This window comes from Mauremys mutica, chromosome 5 (genome assembly GCF_020497125.1).
Source record: "Mauremys mutica isolate MM-2020 ecotype Southern chromosome 5, ASM2049712v1, whole genome shotgun sequence".
Classification (NCBI taxonomy): Eukaryota; Metazoa; Chordata; order Testudines; family Geoemydidae; genus Mauremys; species Mauremys mutica.
Window position 1 is genome coordinate 27,457,713 of NC_059076.1, and position 21,238 is coordinate 27,478,950.

Here is a 21,238-nt window from a genome sequence, read left to right on the forward strand (position 1 = left end):
ACGTGAGCGACTGGGTTTCGGAAAGCAGCTCTGTGTGCAAGGGGAAGAGGTTCCGTTTAGCCCCCACTCCCCCAGTGTAAGCGGCGCCGCTGCTGCTATCCCAGCTGGAGGAGGCGCAGCAGCAGCGAGCCGGGGCCGCGTAAACCCTCTCCCGGAGCCAGCTGCTGTACAGACGGGGACTCGGGGGCCAGACGCGCCTCCCTCTGCTCCGTCCCCGATCCCGGGAGGTGCATGGCGGGGCGTAATTCCAGCTCCCCCCCCCCGCGGTCCCGCTTTTCACAGAGGGGGCAGCGGAGGCGGGTGGGGGCGTCCCCTCGGCCAGCGCTGCCGCGGAGTTAGAGGGACTGGGGGTTGCTCTGCTGCTGCCCGGGAAGGGGTTAAGGAGCCAGCCCTGGAGCTGCTCGTGGCCCCACCTCTTGGCAGCACGATGGCCACACGGGGAGTCGGAGAGCTGGAGGGAGGCAGTCGCGGTGTGTGTGTGTACGATTATTATTCACAGCGCTCTCCGCAGCAACCCACATTTCTATCCAGAGAGCGGGGCATAGGGGGCGAGAGACAGCTGGATCCCCCTCCATGTGACAGCCCGGCCTGCCAGGGAACAGTCCCCCCTCCCTCCCAGCCTCTCCTCTGCGGGCATTTTATTCTCCCCTCCAGGGGAGAGCGCGGGTTCCCCTGCCTTCCCCGGGGGAGACTGGCCTGGAGGGCAGATCTCTCACCCCGCGCCCCATCGCTGAGTGATCTGTAAGCCAGACAGGCAGGCGGAACGAGAGCGTACAAATGTGGACGCCTGCCTGCAAGGCGGGCAATTAAAAAAAAAAAAAAAAAAAAAAAGACCAACCCCCCCCCTGCTGGGGTCTGGGGGGAGCTTGTTCTCAGGTGTCTGCCGTGCGGGAGCCTGGGTGTGCAAATGCAGCTAGTGCTCTGCCTCGGTCTCGGATCCCTTCTTGGCTTCCAGTGCCAGGCCCCGTAGAACCAGGGGGCTCGCCCGCTCTCTGAGGCTGCCTTTGTAAACATGTCTGTCTGCGCCTATCGTTTGTAGCAGCAGGGTGTATAGCAGGGAAAGTCAGATCCGAATTTAGCATTCCATCCCTGCACTTGCAGCTTTAAAAGTGACACTAGCGTTGGGGCAGCTGTCCAACCCTTCATTTAAGATTGCCAGGCGCCCACCGGCTATCAATCCCCATGGGTACAGAACTTTACAGGGGTCAATCCTAATAGCTAGCCTTGACTGGAACCTCCAGTCTTCTACAGAGGCAGAGCAATATGCCCTCCTTTTAAAGAGAGCATGGCTTACTAATTTCTTTGCCGTTGTAAACTATTAGTCACACTGCCTAGTGCTTTTGATTTTAGGAGCTTATCACTCATTGACCACGTCTTAGGGTTTGGGGTGACATCTTTACCCTGTAACAATCTACCTGATGAGGGAAAAGTGAATGCACTATATCCAGTCCTTTTTATTAAATGATCAGTTGCATGGACTGTAGCTGTTGAGTATAGTTCAGAAAGAGGAAAATATCTCCTTTCTTCTCTCTGCACCGGTAATCGTTGTTTCTATTTGTTATTGTTTAAACTTATTTATTGTATCTGACATGTATGACACAAGTATTTACTGCTTCCCTCTTTCTTTAAAATGCCATTAGTTGGTAGATGCATCAGCACAATAAATCCTCTGGGTGGAGGGGTGGGGAACCAAAGTGGTTGCTTCTCACACAATTAATTTGACTTGAAAGACAATTAGTACATTTGACAAGGGGATTAGCTCTTTTTATAGACTGCTTTATGTTGCCATGATACTGGCAAATTTATAATTGTTACACATAGCTCTAAATCGTTTATAATTTAAAATTGAAAATAAATGACCTGCAATTACAGATACTAGAATGTCTAATAGGTCAGCAGTTAAAACAGGCAATCCTGTAGAACTCAGAGGTGAAAACCATAATAATACCCCAAATGACCCTTAAATTTTGTATTCTAGGTTTTATGAAACCCTAATTTGATTTTTTTCCATGTATAGGTAATATTAAGTTACATATAATGCATTTAAGCAAGAATAATGAAAAGTCATTGCTAATTTAAGCTGGCATGTTTTTTTAGTTTTAATATTTTAAATAATAAGGGATGGGGGAGAGAATCAATTAACAAATTTATTTTAATACTTGTGGATGGGGTTTTCAAAGCCAAAGAAGAGAAGGAAATGTTTAAATTCTGGCGTAAAAATAACACAAATATGTAATACACATGCCCTCAGGCAATGAGAAGAATAAGCTATTTTCATAATTCTACAATGTTAACATGTTCCTCCTGTTCAAGTGGAAAATATTTCTAATATAGAGAGCCCATGTTCAGAGGAGGTTGGGTAGAGGTGGGGGGGGAGAGAATCTTGAGAAGAAATAGAACTAACATACTAATCCTTTGCACATGTATTCTTTTATGATAGTGCACTATGAGGAGTATATACTAACTGCCTCCTCACTTGACTGCATGTTGAGTATTTGATATATTTAACATAAAACGGTTGTATTTCTGAATGTGTAACTATCCTATCAGACAGCTGAGTAGACTACCATAACACAAATGGCTACCTAGAATTAGCAAGCTGTGATTAATATGTTGGGTGTGGTGTGGGGAGTTTTTTGCATTATGGAATACTGATTCATTTTTCTTTTCCAAACAAACACTTTTAATTATTCTAGTTGTATTTTCTGATAATGTTTAGGGCAAATCGGTCTATTTTCCAAAATATATTCCTCTGAATAAGTATTATAAATAGGAATTGGCAGTTCAGAAAGACTGCATTAAGCATGCTTGTGAAAATATTGAAATGAATCACCTCCACTGTAATTATCCTTACCCTATATAAAAAGAGGGGGGTATGACATGTCAAAATTATGCAGTTCTGTGTTGTCGCTTCTCTGAGCCTGTGCATTGATTGAGTAATTTCGTCAGACTCACATTACTTGATTGCTTAGAAGTTTCCTAATGATCTGTATGCTGTAGGAAGAACTCAAAAGCCGTGAGCAGAATGGCAATGATACTGTGTTTTATGAGGCTATTCAAAAAGTGGCTCTGATTTATGTAGCTCAAAAGCTCTGAAGTCTTTGAGATTAGCCACGCTGCCTGCTATTTTCTTCATATATATATCGTCCCACACTCTTTACTCCCTAAACACAACAGGAGTTTAGAACGGTGCCTTTAATTAAGCAGGGATTAGGTGGCATTTCTAGTCTACTGCAAGATTTGTGTATGGTTCATATCTTCTGCCAAGGGTCTTATATTTTGTAATAAGTGCTCACTCCTTTATCTTGGTGTATGTGCACAGTAATATCTTGGTGTACATGTGTTTATGAAATGCATAAATACACAAACACATGCCTGTATCAGATGAAGCAAAGCTGTCTGGGTCAGGTAGCAAATAAAATCTTTATCATATAAGAGCGCAGGTGTAAAATGTCATTACAATCACTTTAAAGAATAATGCAGTACAACTATAGTACTGCTTTAACCAATAAGATTGCAGTATGCAAATGAAGTCAAGGTTACTATATATTGCATCTCTTTCACCACCCAATAATACCCAATAGCATGCTGTTCCTAACTTTTTCCATATCAAGTGGAAAGTTCAAAACACAAATTTGTGTCTTGCAGTTTTTTTAAATAACAGAATTTTATAAAAACAATAATACACCAAAGCTTTTAGACGGCAAGCTCTTTGCAACAGGGACTATCCTGTACTCGATGGTAGTCAAGTGCACAGCTGGGTCTCAACCTTGTTCAGGTGTGTAGACACTAATTCTCTACACATTTTTAATAGAGAGACAACCTGTATATTCAGTGGAGGCATGTTTTTTTCTGTTAAGATCTTGTGACATCCTTCAAATACCACTCCTACCCCCCACAAAAAAATTATGCAGGAAAAGTGAAAAAACTAGTATGGAAGTATATACATCTGCATCTCAGGATTTGCTTAATACAAAGTCTGTCTAGTACCACCCCAAGGAAATTGTTTACTGTGGAGATCTGTGTCAGTATAAGAATCTGATCAGCTCCCTTGATGGGTGTGCCTTATAAGTAAAGTTTTGTGCAAATCTCTTTAGTATAGAACTTGTTTTATATACTTCATAATAAGCTCAGACATTTCTCACATACAGTATATCAGCATAAGCCCTACCATTTTGCATACAAACCTTTACTACTTATTGCTTCCTATGCCCATGTTTCTGCACCTAAGTAGTATATTATTAAATAGATACTGTGACTGATCTTGTGATTAATACGGCCCTTGCTAACAATGATGTATTGTACCTCAATAACTCATTAATATTGTAGTCCCACAAATATGAAATATTTGTGGAAGTCTGTTTTATATGGTACAGGAAATAAACAAGCACATGATACTAGGAAAGAGTATTTCAATTGACCAAAAAAAGCCTTCAGTTTTCTGTTCAACACTTCACTATAATTCGCCAGGGTAGCTTTTTTTAACAATGCTATGAAGTCATGAAGTACACAGCATAGCATATGTTTAGCAGCTAGTATGTTTTATTAATATCTGAGAGTCTCCAAAATATATTGTACACTACATACTTAATGTCTTCTATATGCATTATTTTTGAAATTCTCTTCCAAGAGTTTAGCACTGTTATGCCCTTTTGGGTCCCTATAATGTATTTTTAATGCTAATTACACTACTCCTAGAAGGGAAAATCATCTGTGCATAGATTATGGCTCGTTGTTGTCTTCTAAGGACATATTTGCCATTAGGTGTCACTGCTTTCCGAAGTGTGTTTCTTTGTAGTCATGTAAGGCCTGATCCAAAGCCTACTGAAATCACAGGAGTCTGTCCTTTTGACTCCAGTAGGTTCTGGATCAGGCCCATAGCTGACAGAGTATGATTTATTCAAAAGACTTAAGTGACTGCTTTTAGTATCTTAGTGGCTGCTTAAATTACTGCAGGGTCTTCGTACTGTATACAGCTAAACAAATAAACATCCTATTTCAAATGGCTTTTTAACAAATGTCTAACATGTCAACCGATGATATTATGAATGCTTTCAAATGACTAGTTATAGTCTCATAGTACTATCTCTGAAAATACTGTGTGTGTGGTGGTGGTGGGGATCTCTTATGGCTGAGACTGTTCTAGTGTAAATATACCAACTAAGCTTCGTTTTAAGGTATTAAGTTTGGTTCTCTTCTTCTCCCTCATCTTCTAAAGCATGTGGTATTGAGTTACTTCTCAGATAAAGGCGTGAATTTACAGCCTGCTCTGAATTTACATTATCTGCGGTGACAGCTTGTAGAATTTATTGGGGGTGGGGTGGCTTTTAAAAAGGTGTTTACTATTTAGCCTTTTCCGGCTATTTGTATTGTTGATCATTGTGTTTAGTTGTTTTACCTTATTGTAGCAAATTATTATTATTTTTTTAACAATGGCATTGACAAAGAGACGAGACAAAATTTGAGAGAGAGAGAGACAAACTTTATCTTGGTATGGGTTATAATGGTTTCTGGTTTTATGCTAAAATTTGCCAAAACACAACTTACCCTAACATATAAAACACTAAAATTTTATAATTTATATACACTAAAATACCAGAAAGGTGTTCAATTTTCAGCAGATTGAGGGCATGGGCAGATTGAGGGCATGGGCAATATCTGAAACATTCCTGATGGATTTGGGGCTGTAGACTTGTTATAGTAAATGGAAACAGTTTGTATTGGTAAAAAGCAGAAAAAAAGTCTAAATCCAGAAAATTCATTTACATCATCTTAATAAGATCTACAGATGAACTAGTATTGATATATGGAAAGTGTTAATGTGCCAAATGCCATCAGGCAATGTAATGCAAGAGTTGAATAAATATAGTTACCTTGTGCCCTTGAAAACCTAGAATATCACTGTCTGTGGTGGTGTGGTGTGGTTTGTTTGTTTGTTTGTTTATTTTTAAACCTGTTGATGTTTTGGACATTAGAAGGAGCTAGGATGACCAGACAGCAAGTGTGAAAAATCAGGATGGCGATGAGGGCAATAGGAGCCTATATAACAGAGACACCCCAAAATCGAGATTGTCCCTATAAAATCAGGACCTCTGGTTATCCTAGAAGGAGCTGATGGTCATCTGAGCTAGCGAAACTGGCAGGCTACTTCCAAAGTCCATATGCACTTCAAGGAATATCCTCCTATCAGATTGTTGCATGTTGACACCCTGACTTCCCTATTGTGTTGCCTCTTGGTCCTCAAGCTACCTCCCCACACACCCCACCCCGCCCCCATATAAAGTCCATTAATAACTAGGAAAGCAACCCATTGCAGGCCACAGTTACTAAAAATGGCTCTTGATAGACTTACCTAACTTTTCATACGACTTGGCTGCTAATGTAGACTGGTTCAAGTTGTTACTGACCAGTTTTGGAGAAAGCATGATAGGGACCAGGTGGAATGTGGAAAGTCTAGCAAGTCATTTCTGCCAGGTGTTTGAAACAATTATATTATGCGAGCAGCCAAGCCATTGTCAACAGCAGTCAAGGTAGGACTGAAGTAATCCATGAATTATGAAAATTGTTCACCAGTTTTCAGCATCCTAGAGTAGCTTAACCTAGAGGGTGCAGATAAGGAAATAGTTGTCTCCCATCCTGCCTGTTAGTGTAAAGGTGTAATGGTTTTTAATCTGGAAAGTGAGAGGGTGATAACTTAAATGAAGAGGGAGAGAGGAAAAGGCCTCTGTTCTCATCCCCTTTTTTCAGCTTTCAAAGTGCTCCCTTGCATACATATCACCAAAACTCTCCCCTGTGATATTCTTTCAGTACATGTCAGTTTTTACTTAGTAAATCTGAGGAGAAAGAGAAAGGGGGCAACTGGCATGGTTCAGAAAAAACAACAATTAATAATTGTGCATATGTTTTGGATAGTTGTTACTTTTCTATTTAAATACCAGATGACCCAGAATAGCATTTTAGGCTGATAATGACACGGAGAAGAATTTGGGTGCTGAATATGAATTCTGGTAAGAGGTGGGACTTTGGCAATGTTGTGTCACTTTGTGATGCTGAAAGGGGGGAAATTGTATCTGTTTTTGTGCAACATTGGTTTTTGTCATTGTGTTTTTGAGCCTCGTACTTGCTTTGGAACAGAAGTTGGCATGACATAGAAAGTACAGTGTGAACTGTAGGACAAGTGAGTGCTGGAAAAAAGGGTAACACTTCTTCACTATACGCCAAGATAACCTAGTAACTACAATGTATATGTGTAGTATTAAAACTATACCAAAGTCTTCCTGTATAAAAGTAAATACTGTAGTTTTAGGCAATTGTAAACTGATTGCAATAAGATTTGCAGGAGAAAGTTTAGATTTTAAGTAGCTTTTGTTACACACAATAGTTTCGGAATGACAGGGAAATATAGTGGAAGAAGATGAAATACAGAAGTTTCCTGAAAGTTTATTCTAGGTTTAGCTGATAAGGCATGCTCAAGAGGAAACTGAAAAGGAAGATGAGTGAAAAATGAAGGGAGGGGAAGAAATAAGATATCAAAGTTGAGAACAAAGTGGAAAAGATCTAAATCAGAGGGGAAAAATTGCAAAGGCGCAGAATTTAAATGAAGAATTGTAAGTGTATTTTAACTTATTAGATAACACTCTGTGCAAAAATGCTAATTATTCCTAATTGTTATATTTGCTTTTACCCATGAATAAAATATCACGTATCTTATAAAATATGCAGTGAAAATCATTAGATAATTCCTCTTGGACTCTTTAATGCAGATTTAAAGAATTCAATCTTTTTTATTTCTTCATTACTTTTAAATCATTAACTGTTTTTAATAAGTTAGATTGCTAAGGTTAATACTCAATGTACCAAACAATAATTGGTTGTTTTGCAGAACCTTTTTTCTTCTGCTACCCTGTGCACCCCGCACCCAATCTTCCATGCAGACTCAAATGGAGGTAAAGATTTCATTATAATGTCTTTTTTTTTTTATTGGTACTGGTTAATCTGCACCATGATGGAGCTGTGAACAGTAATATTTTTCACTGTTTTGATGCGAAGCAGCGCATTGCTGTAGATAGAGCACTGGATAGGGATTTAGTAGACTTCAGTCCTAGTCCTGTAGTCTCTGTGCCTCAGTTTACCCACTTCTCCATCTCAAAGCACTGAATAAATGGCTTCTCTAGCATTTTTCATGTCTTTATTTTATTATTTTTAGTTAAGGTATAGAGGACATGGCCTATCTTTCCCATAGGTAGAGATTTGTGCAGTACGGAATAAAATACCTTTAAAGTCCACCTTACAAAAATCTTTCTTGATGCCCTACATTCTACATTCTTCTCTGTCTGCCTACATGCTTGTTGCCCATTGGTGGTGCTGATGGGTAAAAATAAAACCACTGAAGTCAATTAGGAGCTCAAGTCCTGTTGACATTCAACTGGGCTTAGGCTCCTAAGTCACTCTGGTATTTTTGAAAATATCAGTCACTTTACTTATGTGTAGAGAGAGAGGCCAGTTTCATTACACTTGCATTCTAACCCAAACTAGACTTGCACGGGCTGCCTGCATAGATGTTGAAAGTGTTTTGTTGCGGAAAGTCTTGCATCCAACTTATAGCTTTGGTGTCACATTACTGCCTGCATCTCATCATACCTGTTGACGCCTGGCAAAACAAAAACAATAAAGTGATGGAAGGTATATAATGTGAGAACGCTTAAGGCTGGCAAGGACAAGTTGTACCACTGCTGGTGCCTGGCAAACCCAATAAGGACACAGATGTCAAAATGTAACACTCTATAGCACCCGATCCAAAACCCGTTGAGGTCAATGAGGAGATGTTAATTGAATTCCATGGGCTTTGGATCAGGCCTGTAGTGAGCACCATTAAAAATTGACATTCACTGCACCATAGTATTTATCAGTTATGCAGTATTGACAGCATTCCATATACTTGGAATAAGAAATGCTGCCAATCTCTGTAAACCTTAGCTCTGCAGTGAAAGGACCTTCCTCTCCTTCCCTGCCACCCTCTCTTTTCAAATGGAGTCTTTGTTCATTCTTATTAAAACAAAATTGTTGACAGTACACTTAAATTTGCCATTTACAACTATGTAAAATGAAAAGTGGCAAATACAAAAGTTGATAAATGTCCTCTTTTAATGGTGCCCACAATTCTGTGTAGTGTATAAGGTGAATGTGGGATTTGGTGAGATAAGGAAGATTTGTGGTCACACACACGGTGCATTTGCTTTAAGAAGTGTGGTAGCACCAGAAAGAAAGGTTTTTTTCTGTTCATGGCAGGTGAAGTGGGGGGAAATATATTCAGGTTGTGGAATACAGTGCATTTCACTTTTTAAGTCACTTACCAGAACCCAGCTTCTGTTTTTCCAGTGGCTGTTGATTGGTCTTAATCAGCTTCCTAAATGACAAGTGTCCATATCACTCCCACAAAAATTGGCATTGATTGGCACCCTTGCCTTGATAGGAAGATATGAATAGGGATGGAGACTAAATTACACTTCACGCAACATGGTCCAAATCAGGTTTCCATTAGGATGTGCACAGGCATGGGGAACTGTGGGGAACCTTGCAATGCCACTACCCATCTTTTTTTCTGATAAGACTTCTTTCTCCAGAGCTGTCAGTATTGAAATTGTCATAATTGCTAACATCAATTCAAATACATTCAAAAAGCAAAATGCTGTTTAGGATATTTTGATCTCTTCTAAGGCTGTAAAATTTTCTAGACAGTAGAATCATGAGAAGCAATGTCTGCATATTAGTCCCTGCAATACAGTCTTGGGGCTTCTCATGTTTGGTCTAGCTAGTCAGATGACCTGCCTCCAGCAAAAGTTTATATCTGATTTAGAAAAAGGTGAAACTAATAATATAACTTCATAGTTGTGCAGTGCATTTTGGAAGTTCTCAAGTACTCTTGACTAGATTTTGATACAGAGATTGTGAACAGGATAAGGATTTGACCACAAGGCCAACTCCCATTCTGCTGATGGAAGCATAACAACCATGTGGCAACCATAGCAATTGCTTCCATGGAAATGGATATTACATACTTTACTGCAGTTGAGCTGCTTGAAATAAGGAGAAGGCACCCCATGTAATTAGCCAACTCTCCATATGTGATCCATAGTCTACAGTTTGAGATGTTCTGAAAATTCCTTCTTGATCACTGCAGGCTTGATCAGTCTATGCCTCAAAATTTGAGGCTGAATGTAGCATGTAACTAGATGTGTGTTCAAACTGGCTCTCTACATTTGAAACCTCTCTGCCACCAAACTTGAGGAATCTTTGAATTTGAACTGAGATCCAAACTTTGACTTAGACTTTCACTCCACCAATAACTTTTTTTTGTTTTTTGTTTTGTTTTTTGTTTTGTTTTTTAATTTAGCACATGTGGCTGGAAATTTTGTCCATCCTTAATCCATTTTGGAGTCTTATTGAACTCTTTTTGGCCCTGTGATTTCTTGTGGCCATAGATTCATTATGCAGTATATAACCAACCTGGGAGAAAGTATTTCTTTTTCTCCACTCTTTCCATAGCCCCACTTAGACCTTGGGTCCAAGCATAGAGGTATAAGTACCCCTCTCTGTAACCTATAGGATGGATTAGATTAAGAAATAAGTAAAGTTAGGCAATTTAGGCCCCAAGCCTATGTGTAAAGGAGTATGGGAAATTAGAGTTGATAGGGAGAGAAACTTAGAGATACTAGAGATAAACTTGGAGACAGTAAGATGGTCATGTCCTTGCTAACTTTGAATTTCCCCAGGGTTATGTAGCTGCTACATTTTGGATATAACTGGTTTGAGCGATCTTTAACAAGTGTGTTTGAGAAATTTTGGAACCTTTTATTAAAATGCTATCTATATTGATAGTATGGGAAGGACATGGATGCAGATGTTAAGTTAAATAATCTGTAGCTTAAAGAGCCAATAAGGGAAGTAGAAGAAATAGAATTATGGTCAAGGCCGGTTTAATGTTACTTAGTATTGTAATGAATTATAAAAGGAGTAGCATTGCTAAATTGCAAGAGAGCTCATATTAACATCAAAAGGCTCCAGTTAGGTTCTAGAAACATAAGGCTGTACTTACTATCAGTAACACCTTTAAGTGTAAGTATAATTGTAGTATTATCTAAGTTGTGGCTGCATGCCTGTTTGCTTAACTCGTTTTTCTTTTAAATTTTGTTTTTACCTTTCAAAGTCTCACTGAGTGATCCTCTATTAAACTTTCTATAACTGGCATAGAGACTTCAACCTGAAAACTATGTTGGATTTATCCCCTGCCTCCTTCCCCCATCTTAAACAACTTAGTATTAATTGGGAACATTTCAACCAAAGGATCACACATGGAAATGTGTAAAGAGGAGGGGGAACCCTATCTCCCTCTTTTCTTTAATGGTTACATAGTTATAATTTGGGTGACCAGACAGCAAATGTGAAAAATCGGGATGGGGGTGGGGATATTAGGAGCCTATATAAGAAAAAGACCCCAAAATTGGGACTTTCTATAAAATTGGGACACCTGGTCACTCTAGTTATAATGTAGACCCCAAATACAGTGAAGCTTTGAAGCATGTGTTTGAAGTCAGTGTGATTTACTCATGTGCTTAATATTTAGCATTTAGTACTTAAATGCTTTGCTAGATTGGGACTGTAGTCCTTAATGACTTTTTCTATCAAATGGGTGTGATCCAACACTCACTTGAAGCTAATGAAAAGGCTCCAATTGACTTCTGTGGGCTTTGTATCAGGCCTTATACAAGTATTTGAGATTAATACGTAGGTCTTAAAAAGTTTGATCAGTTGCATGAGATGGAGGAGGAGGTAAGTATTCCCTGAAGGGAAGGAAGATGATGACATTATTTGGAAACTTAATGCCGAGGACCAAGTTCTGAAGGGTCTCGGGATGAACAAATCCTGTTAATTTAATGTACCAGTTTATTACTTTCTGTGTTTTGTGCAAGGCTGTTGAATGTCCCTGAGGGTAGAATTAATTGACTATTTGTTGTGTCAAGTGAAGAGTACAACGGTTTTAGGAAATAGGTTTATATTCTCCTATCAAAAATATGAAGGGAAGAGAAACTCAAGTCACATGAATGACATGCTGGAAGCATTTTGTACCAGTATCTTGAAATAAATAATAGAATATTAAAGTCCACATATATGACTTTCAACTTTGTAAAATTCCCTCCCACTCCTTTACTTTGTCTAATTTGACCTTCGGAACTAGCATTCAGTTTCTCCCCTCTTTCCACCAAGTGTTGTCAATAAAGCGAAAAATACATGCCATTTAGGGCATGTCTACATGTACAGCGCTGCAGTGGCACAGTTGTACCGATGCTGCAGTGTGTCTGGTTAAGACTCTCTCTGCTGACAGGAGAGCGCTCTCCCATGGACATAATAAAACCACCTCTGCAAAAGCAGAAACTATGTCAGTGGGAGAAGCTCTCCTGCAGACACAGTGCTTATGTCAGTGCTTATGTTGCTTGGGGGTAACTTATTCACACCCCTTAGCGACCTAAGTTATGCTGACATGAGCTGCAGTGTACTCATAGCCTTAGAAGCAACCCATGTTTGCTTTGAAGGCAGTTCCAGCACTGATTGCTGCCAAGTGAATTTTTAGAGAGAATAGGGTTCACTTGTAATGTGTTGCTCAAATGCTATCTTAACAGTCTGAATTGTATGGTCTTTTATATCAACACAATTTTTACTACTATTGTTTTAATAGTCTCTGACAATAGTGAAATAACAGTGAGTGGTAGTCAATTTGAATGTAGATTCTGAAATGGCCCTCATTTATGGAGGGCGTTTAAGGAGTATGCCTTGGCGCTCTGCTGTTATATTAAAATTCCAAAGTACTAACTTAGATTGAATGGTGCTGTGACAAAATACTACTACCATCTGCACAGGAGATTATTGTTTAAACAACCTCAATTCCTAGAAAGAGCAGACAAATTTTGGAGTGAAGCAAATCTGGCTCTAAATTAATATTCTAGTTCAAGGGTTCCCACAGCTCAGCAGAGACATAAAACCAACATCTCATCTTAGGTAAATTGGCATAATTCCTTCTTAGTCAATGAAGCTATGCCCACTTACACCAGTTGAGAATCTGGCCCACAGTTGAGCAAGACACTACCTCCCATTCACAGTTATATGTAACACCTCTCCTTCCACCACAGTCCCATAACAGCTCTGTGACAACTGCAGCAATAGTTAACATGGCACAATAACATTAGAAGAATACTCTGTGACTATCTAGAGAGCTTTATTGCAGTTCAGCGGCTGACAATGAGGAGAGCCAATACCATATGATTAGACATTACTCACAGACCAATCCTCAGAAGACCTGTCATATACTGACACGTAGGAAAGGTTCATGTTGAGGAGAACAGTATGCTTTGTATACCACATGGACCCTATATGTGAAGGAAGGCTACCTGAAGGTCTCATCTATGGTTGGAAAATCTCTCGTTGAAAGTGATTGTCAACATCTAACACCCTCACCCCCATTCCCTCAGTGTTCATTTTGTTGGGGTTCAGAATTGTTTGGCTGATGCAGTTTGGCCCTGTTTACACTTCTTGACACCATTCTAGAGAAATCTACAGAACTGCTGGGATGTGATGGCTGGAACACTTTGTGTAACAGTGTCGAAACAGTTCAATTGCTTTAAAAAAGCATCAGCTGTTCTCCACGCAAGTTGTAGGAAAGATTCACTAATAAACATTACTGTGTATAGATGTCAACATCCTAATGTAGAAGTATCCATAGAAGTCCCAGAGAAGTGAGATGAACAATTTTTTTTGTTAAAGGTTTTGATTAATGGCTAATTTTTTCAGTATTTATTTAAGTGGAAAACTTCATCATGAAATGGAAAATTTCTATTTGATTTAATTAGAATAGAAAGGAACAAATGAATTCCTTTTTTTTTTGGTTCTTCCACACCCCCAGAGCGGAGAGGAAGAATAAACCCAAATGTTTATGAACACTGAAAACTGAGTTCCAGTTTCAGTTTGGGTTCAAATGAAATCAAAGCTAAGCAATGTTAGAATCATTTAACATTTTAAAACATCAGTGAATTTTATTATGAAACAAAGGGTTGACTTAAAAAAATTTTCATGGAAAATTACCATATTTCATCAGCTCTGCAATGAAGAAAATACTATGCCTTTTGTTGGAACTCTTTTTTTTGTTTCCATTGTTCTTTGGGGCACGCACAGTCTTTCTTCAGTGACTGGCACTATCAGGTTCATGATTGGGGCTCCTTCGTGCCACTGCAGTTCAAATAGTAAATATAAGAATGAAAGGTATGAAAGTGGTGAAAAGGGAACTGGTTGTTTAGAAAAGGATTCCCACTCCTCAGTTCCTTCCTACGCTGCTAAAACCTTGACCTCCGCTTAAACTGACCCCCACAACAGTCCCTGACTAGTGTTCCAGTTTTTCACTTTGAAAATTTAGTCATTTTTGCAGCCACCTAAGGATCAGACAGTTGTGGAGCCAGGCTAGAATGAAAGAATTCTGGGCTCAGTCTCATGCTTGGCTCAGGAAGGGCTACTGTTACTGAACAATATCTTGGCTTACCCTGTGTGAGAGAGGCAATGTGTAGAACGAACTTCTATTCTGATAGGCAGATTTGTGTCCAAGGTAAAGAGAGTTGAATTTGTTTTATACTCTGAGAGTAAGTTATCATCCCTTGTGGGCAATTCTTATCCTGCTACTGTGTTGCTGTATGTATTTGGGAAGGGGGTTAGAGGACTGAATGGACGGCAAAAAGACTTTGGCTCTGAAGAGTATGTTTAGGCCCCAAGATTTATGGATTTTCAGTATATTCTCTCTGGTAAAATGGTGAGGTAAAAAGGCTCCAGTTATCATGACTGGGTGCTGAACAATCTGTACCAGTTGTACTGCAGAGGGAACTTTCATGAAAACATAGGAGGGGACTGGATTTGTCCATAAATCTCCAGGCTACCTCCACTGTTGCTTGTTCTCCTTATTTATATATTTTAACTACCTTTATTTTTGGCCATTGTAGTGCTGACCAATTTAAAGACCTACAGCACTGGAGATTGAACATTAGGGGCTAATGAGGCTGAGCTCTACCTATTAATTCTCCTTTCCTTTATTTCTTTAAGCAAACAAAAGTTCTTTGTGGCTCGTGCTTTTCTTTGCTCTGCTCTCCAGCAGCACAACAGAGAACACCTGTCCCTCTCACCTTTGGTTAGGTGCTGCTGTAAGGAAGATGAGTCTTCTTCTCCAGTCTCCACTAAGGGTATGTCTACACTGCAATTATACACCTGCAGCTGATCCATGTAGATGTTTGGGCTTGGGCTCTGGGACGCTCCCATCTTGCGGGGTCCCAAAGAGCAGGCTCCAGCATGATTCTCAATATCTACACTGTAATTAAACAGCCCCAGAGCCTAAGCCCATTGAGCCCAAGTCAGTTGACACAGGCCAGCCATGGACATATAACTGCAGTGCAGACATAACCTAAGAGTACAGGGCATGAAGGGAACGGTAGGGATCTGGTACCTGAGAGGACAACTCCCTTCACGGTAAGTATAGAGAAGAGCCAAGAGGTATGCATGTTCATGGGCTGCTTTTTTTCCCCCTAGGCCACTGAGGAACTTGAAAAATTTTAGCCTTCAGGGGCCAGATTTTTAAAGGTGTTTTGGTGCTTAGTGATGTAGAGAGGCATCTAGTTAGTTTCTCAGAAGAACTGAATAAGAGGGTGGTTAAAACAGAAATGGAGTGAGGAGCTATGACCCAGTCATGGTGGGGGAAGGTGGAGGTGACCTGGCAGAGAGGTTGAATGTGGAACAAAGCAGCCTCTGACCCACTGGGGTTGAGGTAGGGAGCAGAACTGTGGCGGGTAGTATGGAGGGTGCAGAAAGAGGAGTAGTGGAAAGTTAGAACTGCTGGGAGGACAGCTTATTTCTCGAAGAGCCCCAAACTGAGATTTTATTTGGAAGATCAAAAATGTGTGTCTGTGGGGTAATATAAACACTTACTTGGGAGACAAGTGGGCAGGAAAAGGAGAGGTTTCTGCCATTCAGGCCAGCCTTGTTGGGCACCAGCCACCACTGAAGTTTATACTTTAATCACATAAAAACATTTGAAGTCCACCAATATGCTTGAACTGTTTCTATTATTGTGATTTGAATTGCAGTAGTATGTAGAGTCCTGACTAAGACCAGGTCCCCATTGTCCTAAAAGTGTACTTAGTAAGAGACAATCACCGCCATGAAGAGCTTGCAGTCTAAAGAGACAATACATAAAAGGAGGGAGAGAGAGAAGGTATTATCCTTGTTCGATAGAACAGAGAATACAGGCACAGATTGGAGAAGTGACTTGCCCAATGCCATAGGAAGCTTGTGACAGAGGCACAAACTGAACCTAGATCTCCCAAGCCACAAGATCATCCTTCCTATCCATGACGTGAAAGCAATTTAGTCTCTGTGCTTCATCATTTTTTATGGAGATGGTGATGTGGACAACTGCCTGGTAGAAACGTGACTGACAGCATCAGCTCACTTCACACACAGCACCAAATAGTTATCAGAAAGTAATGACTTTTGAACTTCTAATGAACTTGGCTAGATGTGAACCAGTAACCTTGAGTTGTTGAAAACTATCCCACTGCTGGTCCCTTGAGCTATCTATCTGTAGTGTATTATGTGAGTTGAATATTGGGTGCTTACACTGATGCAAATTCTTGTGGGATCTAGGATGAAAATTAGATTTTAATTTTACATGGGTTAACCACATAATTCATATAAAATATCAGTGTTTCTAACTTCCTGAAGCAGAGTCCTAATTGTCGCTTATTTTCTAATGTTCTAATTTGTGTCTGCTCATAAGCTTTTTGGATCATGTTTTATAGCAGGTGTTTACATTTTATTTTGCAATATTATAGTATGTTACAAGATGCATTCTGTGACCTGGAGGTTACTGAGGATGTTTTCAGTCATCCGTAAAACATATACATAGGCTGAATATGCATTTAATTAGTTTACTCTTTCCAGTAGATCTTGAGACTTTTTTTTTTAGTCCATCCCTAAATTATTTGCATCAATTACATCCTTGAAAGAACTATACTCCATGAGAAATAATTATAGAATGAAAAACAAATCATTTGAGGTTATTGCAGTTTAGCTGAAAGCTTGTTACATTTTTGGCAGATCTGTATATTGGCACCAATTTACTAATGAGTGCATTTTTAACACTAGTTCTGTCCTCCATAACTGAGCTATTAATGTAACTTTAATCAACTGAACTAGCACAACACATTTATAACTGATCAAGGGTCGCTAAACCAACATTTGAACGTAGATCAGCAGTATTTGTATAAGACAGTAAAGGTTAAAAATCCACTGATTTCTCTACTTTAATGAGAAGTTGCCTCAAATGGTAGTGGTATATTTATAATATATTTTGACACAATGATGTTTGCTAGTGAAGTCTTTCTATGCTATGTTTCCCTGATATATTGTGTGAGTTACTAGAATTCTCTAATTAACCTGGACTTGAGGCATTGACTCATTCCTGAACTGCTGTATCCCTAATCCTCTGCTGAAAATTTTAAAAGCTTTTTATTTATTTATTGGTCTGCAATTACAGTAGTAATGCACTGGGGCATGGAAATACTCTAGAAAGTTGTTTTTTTTAAATAAGTAAAGCAGCAAAGACGAGCCCAAATGAGTTTGTAGGATTACTGGTTTTTTAAAATTGTTTTGAGGCCTGCACAGCCTCATTAAGCTTAATGTCAACTGCCATGAAGTTAAAAATAATTTGCAATTCCTAATGTATTTGGAGTTTTGGTATCACTGTCCCTCATACTGTCAAGCACAAACAAAAATTAAAATCCTGGAAGGTGATCAGACCTGATGGTGATGCTAAATACTAAAACATACTGAGCATGCTCTCTAGGAACAGTCAACAATGCATCAAGAGACATTTGGGCCATTGCCGTAAACATAAAAATCATTATCCTATTTCTGCTCCTATAGAAAGAAAGGTAAAGCTCATGTTGCTTTCAGTAGGAGCAAGATTGCAGTATATATAATTGTCTTGGCACAGGTAATGACTTGTTCTCTTTGTATAGCGCCTAGCACAATGGGGTTCTGGTTTATGACTAGAACCTCCAGTTGCTACAGTAATACCAATCATTACGTAGTATCATTTAATGTCTGTGGGCAAAATTGTTGCCCTGACTAAAGTGGCTGGGATGTGTGGGATAGAAGGAGAAAACCATAGGTGGGGATTACCCTAGACATACTAACCTAACCCTCAAATAGCTTAAGAGCTGAGTTCAGTAACTGATTATTCAGTTTGGTGGCCAAACCTATATACCCCCTCAATTCTGTTTCAGGTCAACCTGAACCAGAAGTCTTCCAGTTTGTCTTGTCAAAACAAAAACCTTCAAAAACTTTTGTTCTGGGTTCATCAAAATGTTTCAGTGAATCAAAAATATTACATTTGACCCAAACCCGTTTTTGATTTTAGTTTCATCTTCGGCTATTTTTTTTTGCACTTTAAAAATAAATAAATCCAAATTTCAAAATGAAACATCAGGCATGTCTACACTACCCCACGGTATGGACTATGGGGTGCGAACAGAAGTGCACACTGAAATGCTGCGCTCTAACTGCCCCATATGGATACTGAAGGTGCAGACTAAAAGGTTCCTAGTTTGCATTAACATAGTCCTCTTCAAACAGAACTATATTAATGCAAAGTAGGAACCTTTTAGTTTGCACCCACAACATCAAAATGGGGGAGTTACAAAGCAGCTCTTTGGTGCATACTGCTGTTCACACCCAGTAGTGTAAATGGTGGAGCATGTTCATAACCTCAAAATGAAAAGTTGAAACATTTTGTATTTTGAAAATATTGAAACTAAATGTTTTGACTTTCAAAAATCTTTTTCAGCTGAAAGTATTTTGCAAATTGTTTACCAAAAAATTCAGTTTTGGGACAAACCAACTATTTGTAGGAAAAACTTGAACTAGTTCTAATTACAATATCCTTAGTTGTGCTACTAGTATTAAGTGTCAGGATTTAAAAAACTAGCCAGAGTAAATTGGCATAGATCAATCAGCTACAAAGGCATTAACCTGATTTAATAAGGTGAGGATTTACCTCTTATTTCTACTGCTTATGGTTTCGTGCATTTCACTCAGCTTGGATGGCTGTTCCATTTGTTTTTAGTCAGTTTCACTTTCTAGGTTGCATGCACTAGTACAATGCCTTGTTACCTGGGTTTCTGAGGATCCACAGGCCTAGAACCCTTGTCTGAAGACGTTGGGATAGTTGATGCACCCATATTGCCACTTGGAGGCTACAGAGCCATAGCCCAGGAATGCTGTGGAGTTGAGGCACTGCAGAAAGTATTGCCAATGGGTCTGGAGTGACAGCATCCTGTGGCCTTCTGATTGGCCTGTGTTCCCTTTTTAACCTTGGAGAGTATATCAGGAAGATGTCTGGGCAGTCATGAAGACTTGTTGTTTGCTGCGTCTCTACGACTGGTCTTGCTTTCTGGTCCCCATTCTCTGACCCCCATCTTAACTGTGGCCTTGCATCCTGATGCCAGCCTGGCAACTATTTCTCATCTCCAGTCCCCATCTCTGGCCTATTGATCCTGGCTCGAGCAATTACTCTGGTCCCTGCTTGCTGACTCGTGGACTCCAGCCCAGCTGTGACCGCTAGACATGACTATCTAGTCCCTTGTCCTTTTAATTTCCAGCAATGCAGGGGAATGTTTAAATAATCTGTTTGTAGTGAAATTAAAAGTATATAATACAGCCATTCTATGGAGTCTTATTTTGTCCCCTTTTATTCTCGACATTTGTGCTGTCAAATTATATTTTTCTTAGCACAAGCTGAATTTTGAGACAAAGCACTTAAAAAAGAGAATACAGTTAAATGGCTTATTTGTCTGGCTGTTCTTTGTCAAATGGTCATTTACTAGTCTCTTGTTCAACTTGAACTGTCATAGACTCTATGTAAAAAGCAGATCAAGTGCAAATCAGATAGCTGTTCTCCTATGTAAAACCATACCGTGTACAGCCAAGGAGTTTGGCATGAAGTGCATCAAGGGAATTTGCACACTTTTGCCTTTGTGCCATGTGGAAAGCTATATTTGGCCTTCAGGTGCAAACTGTCAGGACAATGTCTCTGATATAGCAATGGGACTGCTTATACACTTAATTTTTTTAATTGATTTTAAGGTCAGAAAGAACCCCATTACGATCATCTAGTCTGATCACTTGTGTAACACAGGCCCTAGAGTGTGAGGATAAAAACTTATAACCTGTTGACTAGTTACTCACTTTGTGAAGCACAAGTACAATCTGCGTCTTGAGTATTAAAGGAAAACATCTTTGGACAGGTCACCAGGATGCAGAGTGCAGTACCATGCTCCTTGGCTCTTTGCTTTGTAATTATTGTGGCTGCCCAGTACACCAAACCGCTAGGGTGGCAGTAGCATGTCTGGTGTACTGCAACTCCATGGCCACCACTGTATGTGCATTAGCAGCTAGGTCAGGGGTGGGCAAACTTTTTGGGCCGAGGGCCACAACTGGGTGGGAAAATTGTATGCAGGGAAGGGAATTGGGGTGCGGGATGTGGGAGGGGATGCAGTGTGCAGAAAGGGGCTCAGGGCAAGGGACTGGGGCAGAGGAGGGGTGCAGGGTGTATAAGAGGCTCAGGGAAGGGGGTTGGGGTGCAGGAGGGATGCGGAGTGCAGGAGGGGGCTCAGGGCAGGGGTGCAGACTGGGAGGGGGCTCAGGGGAGCGGTTGGGGTGCAGGAGGGGTGTGGGGGTGTGGTGGGGGCTCAGGGCAGGGGGTTAGGGTGCAGGGTGCAGGCAGGGGGCTCAGGGCAGGGAGTTGGGGGCGGGGTGCAGGAGGGATTCGGGCTTTGGTCCGGCACCGCTTACCTAAAGCAGCTCCGGGGTGGCAGCGGTGCACGCTGGGGCAGGCTCTCTGCATGCCTGCCCTGTCCCTGGCCTTGCGCCGCTCCAGGAAATACTGCGGCCCCTGTGGATTGGGGGGCAGGCAGAGGTCTCGTGTGCTCTGCCCTTGTTGCGCCTCCAGGTACCTCCCCCGAAGCGGTTCCCCATTCCCGACCAATGAGAGCTGTGGGGGGTGGTCCCTGGAGGCAAAGGCAACGCATGGATCCCTTTGTCCCCCCGGCCGGGGACCGCAGGAACGTGGTGCTGGCCGCTTCTCAGAGGGGTG

General features: G+C 40.5%; 1 protein-coding gene across 8 annotated transcripts in view; it reads left to right on the forward strand.

The window, feature by feature from the left end:
- GRID2 (glutamate ionotropic receptor delta type subunit 2) overlaps positions 1–21,238 on the forward strand; it is a 1,103,852-nt gene that overhangs the window by 45,145 nt on the left and 1,037,469 nt on the right. The gene's annotated exons all lie outside the window — the stretch shown is intronic.